Here is a 7,525-nt window from a genome sequence, read left to right as displayed (position 1 = left end):
AATTTAAAAATAAAAAACACACACAAAAAAATAGGGTGGGGGTAGGGCACCCAGGCTCCATTTCTGCTGACCAATCTCTGAATGCAAAGCAGGACACCTGGTCCTTGTATTAGTTCCTTTCTGCCCAGAAAGGAACTAGAGGGAGGGCATCTGATATCAGAAGAGTTCCTATTGACCCAGAAGTTGTCTGGAGCAATGTACTTGGATCTGGAAAATGTTTCTACCTGCTCAAATTGTGGTGAAAGCAAGGCCCCTGGTACCAGAAGGAATTCCTACCTGCTCAAAATGCAGCTTGGGACCAAGTATGTGGTCTTAGAAAAAGTTCCTGCCATCCCAGAAGGGGGCTTGGTGCATGGCCTTGATCTCAGCAAAAGTTCTTGCCAGTCCAAAATACTGCTGGAAGCAGTGCATTCGATCTCAGAGCTAGTTCCTATCTACTCAGAACCAACTGGGGACAGGGCACCTGATTTCAGACTATTTCTTGCTGATCCAGATTATATTTGGGACAGGGCTCCTGGAGCCAGAGAAAGTTCTTGCCAGTCCAAAATGTGATTTGGATCAAGGAACATGGTTCCAGAGGGAATTCCAGTTAGCTCAAAAAGAAGCTGTGGGTAGGGTATCTAGCTCCAGACAAAATTCTTTCTGTCTCAAAAAGTAACTGGAAATAGGATCTCATTTCCAGAAAAAAATGTTCCTGCCATCCCAAAAGGCAGTTGGATGTAGAATATCTGGTCTCAGAAAAAATTCCTTCTGGGCCAAACAGTGGCTGGGAATAGGGGACCTAGTTTTGGGTCTAGTTCTTGCCTGCCCAGAAAACACCGGGTGGCAGGGTGCCCAGACCTTGATGGAATTCCTGCTCATCTAGAAGGTAGATGGTGGTGAGGGATGGTCACCCCTCTGTTCACCAAAAGAGTGTGGAATACAAGGGTAAGAAGGAGAATAGGGCATCTATCTAGTCGTCAGCTTTCAGTAAGGTTACTCATGCTGTCCTTGGAAAGGAGAGCATATTCTTAGGTTGCTCCCCTGATAAGAAAGCCATCTCCAAATATTCAAAATGGATGTGCCATCGGGACATTTGAAAATTCACAATTCAGTTTGTCTCCTTATTCACTGTTTTCCTTTTTAGGCATCAGCCACCAGAGTGGTTGCCCCCACAGTCCTTGGCAAGTGGGGTTGATTCTTAAGTTGCTTCCTAGAGCAGAACACCACTTGGGAATATTCAATTTTCCCATGTCTTCAGGACAGCTTACAGTCCACAGCTCCACTTGTCTCCTTACTTGTTTCAATTCTCATTCTTCTCCTAGTTCCTATTTAATCAACTTCTTTTTCTTTTGCTCTGAAGTCCAAGGCTCCAGGATTATCTTCTGTATCTGTTTAAATTAGTTTCTCATTTCTTTTCTGTAGAGAAGAGAGTCTATGTAGCTTGTCTGCTCATTCTGCCATTTTGCCATAAGTCCTTTTCCTTTCTTTTTGATCATCTTAGCTTTCTTTATGTAGGATGTCCTTGATGTCATCCCATAACTCATCTGGTCTGTGATAGTTGGAGTTGTGTGTTAATTTGACTGGACCACAATTCTGTGTAGTATAAATAGTTGTGATGTGGGTTTTTCCTATGATGGGATAACATGTATATGTTTTGCGCATCTAATCAATTGAAAGGGAATTTCCCTAAGGGTGTGGCCTGATTCCAATATATTTATGGACATCTTAAGAAAATGATACACTCTTCTGTGGATCTGTATCTTGTTGTGCTACCTACTGAGTGAACAGTCTGCCATTCAGCCCAGGAGTGAACAGTCTACCATTCAGCCTGGTGATCTTGGATTCATCATTTGTTTGAGTCAACAGCCAGTATACTGCCTGCCAACTCTGAGCTCCTCAGCTCCTGCAGCAGCGTGAGTCAGGAAAAGCCTCCAGCTTGATGTTTGATCCAAGAACTTGGGACTTGCCAGCTTCTATATATGTATGAGACATTTTCTTAAGATAAAATTATCTTTCTCTATAAAGAGAAAGTGTAGTAGCATAGTGCCTAAGGCTCTTGACTGCTAACTGAAAGGCAGGTGGTTCAAACTCACCAGCCACTCCTCAGAAGGAAAGTTGGACAATCTATTTCTATAGTGATACCACCTCAGAAACCCAAGGGAGGGTCACTATGAGTTGGTCCGACTCGATGGCACATAACAACAACAACAACATATATATATGTAAGCTTTACTGGTTTTGCTTCTCTAGAGAACCCAGCCCAACACATTTGGTACCAGGAGTGGGGTGGTTGTGGAGAGACAAAATCATAAGGATGGGCTTCCTAAATTGGTTCTCCACAATTGTGTTTTGGTTCTCCAATTTCATTAATCATAAAGGCAATGGTGACTCTATCTCCATTAGTAAAGAGGGCCCTACTACTCTGTGGTGTGAGGTGGCAACATTAACATGCAAATGACACTACCAATAGATGAATTATTTTTGAGAAGTGAGGCTCTGGGTGATTACATGTTTGGTAACTTTTCTGCAATTTTGTCAGCATGAGGAGTATAAGGAAGCTGGTTGATTGGTCCTACTTATGTTAGACAGTGGTGAAAAAGCAAGATGAATTAAGGGCTGCTGAGTCACAGCTCAAGCACTGCATAAAAGACCTCAATGTTTCCAGTTGTGCTCTGAAAGTCTTATTTCTTCTAATAACAGAGCTGATATTGCCAAAAAGCAAACCCAGAGTCTTATTGTGAGGGTGGCTGAATTATTTCGCCAATTGAATTTTCAACACAGAATGGTTTCTGAAGTTAAAGTAAGGGCATTGACGGGGAAAAAATGGGATCTTTAAACCTAGGATGGGGACATATGGGCAGATAGTCAGGAAGATGAGGATATGGACCCTATAAATTCTGTTGAATCCCTTCCATCTGAAGGGATTACTATAAAACCTTATCCCTTCTACCTCTGTTTCATGATTAACCCAACTGTAACTTCTGGATCAATGCCTGAGGTAAATGCCACAGAAGACACTGCTGAATGTTCTCAGAAACTGCCCCAAACACCCATTGTTTCTGCTAGAACTGTAATTAAAGTTAAGTCCAAGTGAGCCCCAAAAGGTGGAATACAAAGTGTGACTGAGTAGGTGGTATGCTACACCTGAAAAGACCTCCTTGATTTTGCTAACATGCACAGACAGAAACCTGGAGAATATTTATGAGAATGGCTACTGAGGGTGTGGAATAATGGTGCAAGGAATGTAACATTGGAACAGTTTGAGTTTATTGATTTAGGCCCACTAAGTACAGATTATTCATTCAATGTTTCTGTTTGAGAGGTCAGGAAAGGATCTAATAATTTATTTTTTTAGCTTACTGAAACATGAATTATGCATTGGCCTACCTTAAGTCAAGTTAGAATACCAGACCTGCCTAGGTATAATGTAGAAGAAGGTATCCAGCAGCTTAAGGAAATTGGCCTATTAGAATGGATTTATCAGATTAGACCACTAGAGCCAGAGATGGAGAGTCCAGAGGACACGCCTTTCACCAGTACAGTGAGTAACCAATTTGTAAAAGGAACCCCAGCATCCTTGAAGACTACTGTGACTGATATTTTATGCAATCCAGATTTGACAGTGGAAATTGCCCTAATTGAAATAAGACACTTAACTATGATGGGGCTTATTGGACCCCAAGGTAATAGGGACCAAGCAGCAGCAGTTCATCACATAGACAAGGTGGGCATAGTTACCATAATGGACATCAGAGTCAATACAGTAATCAGAATACTGTGAGTTGGGTGGAATTATGGCACTGGCTGCTTAGGCATGGTGTTCCTAGGAGTGAAATACATGGAAAATCTATTAAATATTTACTTGATCTGTATAGACAGAAGAATTCTAGGTCACATGGACAGCAGTCTAGATTGAATCACCAGAATACAAAGTCATGGTCTCTCAATCAATTCCCAGACGTGATTCAATTTACAGACCCATAACCCCTTGAATGAAAGGGAGGTTGAGACCCTTGAGGAAGGACTCCACTACATTGCCAAAAATTTATAATGTCAATCTTTTTCCCAGCCTTCCCCAAAGGGATCTGAGGCCTTTTACAACAGTGACTGTTCATTGAGGAAAAAGAAATAGTCAGATTTTTTGGGGAATACTGCACACTGGCTCACAACTGACACTAATTCCAGGAGATCCAAAGAGTCACTGTGGGCCACCACTGAGAGTGGGGCATATGGAGGTCAAATTATTGATGGAGTCTTACCTCAGGTGCATCTCACAGTGGGTCCAGTGAGTCCCCGAACCCATCCTGCAGTGCTTTCCCCAGTTCCAGAATGCATCATTGGAATAGATATACCGAGCAATTTGCAGAATTCCCACATTGGGTCCCTGAGATGTGGAGTAAGGGCTATTATGGTAGGGAAAGCCAAGTGGAAGCCATTAGAACTGCCTCTAGCTACAAAAATAGTAAACCAAAAGCAAAACCACATCCCTGGAGGGGTTGCCGAGATTATTGCCACCATTAAGGACTTGAAGGATGCAGGAGTGGTGATTTCCAGCACATACCCATTTAATTCTCCTATTTGACCTGTGGAAAAAACAGGTGGATCTTGGAGATTGACAGTTGATTATTGTAAACTTAATCAGATATATGGTACTGTTCTTCCAATAGCCAGGAGTTACAGGTCTAGGAACCTAGAGGTGGAAATGGAAATGGTACCACTAACTATTACCCTTAGTGACCCACTCAAATATTTTTTTTTTGCTTCCTGTCCCTGCAACCCTGTGCTTTGCAGGTCTGGAGATCTTATTCTCTAAAGGAGGAACAATCCCACCTGGAGACACAATACTGATTGCATTGAACTGGAAGTTAAGAATGCCACTCGGCCATTTTGGCTACCTCATGCCTCTGGATCAACAAACAAAGGAGGGTGTTACTGTACTATCTGGTGTGATAGATCCTGATTACCAAGGGGAAATTGGATTGACATTACATAATGGAGGTAAAGAAGAATATGTCTGGAATACAGGAGATTATTTAGGACGTCTCTTAGTACTACCATGCCCTGTGATTAAAGTCATGAACTTGTGTGGTTCAAGCAAATTATGGATAATGTTGAGAAGGATTGGAATTCCAGAAAACTTAATTGTTCTCATGACAAGGAGGTTGTCATTCAAAATGAACAAGGGGATACTGCATTGTTTAATATCAGAAAGGGAATGAGTCAGGGTTGTTCTCTTTTCCTACACTTATTCAATCTGTATGCTGAGAAAGTAATCCAAGAAGCCAGACTACATGAGGAAGAATGTGGCATCAGGATTAGATGAAGAGCCAATAAAAACCTGTGATATGTAGATGACACTACTTTGCTCGCTGAAAGTAAGGATGACTTGAAAATGAAGATTAAAACTACAGTCTGCAGTATGCATTGCATCTCAACATAAAAAAAATAAAAAATCCTCACAATTTGACCAATAAGCAAAATCATAATAAATGGAGAGAAGATTGAAGTTGGTTCCACAATCAACATCCATGGAAGCAGCAGTCAAGACATCAGACAAAATATTTCACTGGGTAAATCTGCTGCAAAACACCTATTTAAAGTGCTCAGAAGTAAAGATATCTATTTGAAGACTAGGGTGCATATAACCTAAGCCATGGTGTTTTCAATAGCTTCATATGCATGTGAGAGCTAGAAAATGAATAAGGATAATCAAAGAAGAGTTGATGCTTTTGAGTTGTGGTGTTGATCAAGAATATTGAAAGTATTATGAACTGCCAGAAGAACTAACAAATCTGTCCTGGGAGAGATGCAGCTGAAATGCTCCTTGGAACCAAGAAAAGCCAGACTTCATCTCACCTACTTTGGTCATGTTGTTAGAAGGGACCATTCCCTGAAAAAGGATATCATGCTTGGTAAAGTGAAAGGTCAATGAAAAAGGGGAAGGCCCTCAATGGCACGGATTGAGACAGTGGTTATAACAATGAGCTCAGGGATAGCAAGGATTGTGAGGCTGGCACAGGACCAGGTAGTGTTTCATTCTATTGTACATAGGGTTGTGATGAATGGGAGCTGACTCAATGGTATCTAACAACAATAACATGAGTCTCAACCTACTCAACCTAAACAACAACATGGTGACTCCATTTGTTTCAGAGTAGAACTATTCTCCGTATTGTTCTCAACGGCTGATTGTTTGCAAAGAGCTCACCAGGTCTTTTTCTGCAGTGTATATGAGTGGACTCCAACTTCCAAATTTTTAGGAACAGTAAAGCTCATTAACTGTTATGCATCACCTAGGGACTCCATGGATCAGACAAGCTAGAAATTATTAATTAAAGCATCAGTAACTTTCTTTAGTTAGGTGGATTGAAGAAGATCATATTTCAGAAATGTTACCAAATTGATTTAGCATTAAGAAAAAATCATAAGAAATCTACTCAAAAGCTATTAACCACAATAGATGTCCTGGAAACTCTTACTAGTTCCATGATTTCACAAAAAATAAATCTATAGTTTATACTGATACAATATTTATTCAGTTAAATTATGAAATAAAAGGATTCTTCTATGAAAAGTGACAAAACAATTGAATCATTCAAGTATTTCAGTTAACACCTCAATAATTTTTATGTGATCTTCTGTTTTTCTTCAGTATTACAAAAGTTTTAATCAATTGATTTTGTCACTTAATATGGTATTTCTGAAGTATAGAACAAATTTTTTTTAAAACTTTATCAAAGAAGGAGAGAGTTTGTAAGTATTTTCTAATGTTAGTGAGAAATTATAAAACAAAGCAATTACGAAGGAGGACTACATATTAATAAAATAAAGAATTGGCTATTTTTTTGTGAACAGATACAAAGACAATAACAAATGATCATAAAGTATGAAAAAGTTAATTAAAATGCAATTATTATGCTCCTTTGTATATTTGTAAATAACAAGAACTTTAGGGAAACAAGTAAGGAATTAAAGTGTCATTATATATTTTAATAAAGTGTTAATTCATGATAGAAAATTAATGAGGATTGTATGGAAATATCTGGGGAAAAGTTAAACAGCAGTGATGGATTGAAAGTTACGACAATGTAAAAAATCTACAAAATAATGGTCTTTCAAAATATTGCTGAAAATATTTTCATATCAGCTATTAGGCTCTTGAAAATAATAAGTTATGAGATAATAATTAAGAGTTAAGAAACTGTTTTATATGCATTTTGGGGAAAGTATTTTCTCATTTTAATTATTCATAGATTCTCTGAATTTTACAGTTGAAAGAGTTTGTTTTTTTTTTTCTTTTTAAGATTTTCAGCTCTCCTGTTTTCTAGTTAATGGTGAGTTCTTGCTTTCTACATACAATTAGAGATTTAGGTCTTCACATTTACTCCTTCTCTGTGGTGGGATTCTGTTTCATCTCCAAATCACAGAAGATATGTGGTTGAATTTGCAACAAAGCATATTATTAATAGTTGTGCATGCAGTAGATAGACCTTTTGAATAGGAGCTCTGGTGGTGCAGTGCCTAAGGCGTTCAAATGCTAACC

This window comes from Orycteropus afer, unplaced genomic scaffold, assembly GCF_000298275.1.
Source record: "Orycteropus afer afer isolate SDZICR_OR568_19922 unplaced genomic scaffold, OryAfe1.0 scaffold00125, whole genome shotgun sequence".
In the NCBI taxonomy this organism is placed as follows: domain Eukaryota; kingdom Metazoa; phylum Chordata; class Mammalia; order Tubulidentata; family Orycteropodidae; genus Orycteropus; species Orycteropus afer.
This window is presented reverse-complemented; position numbering follows the sequence as displayed.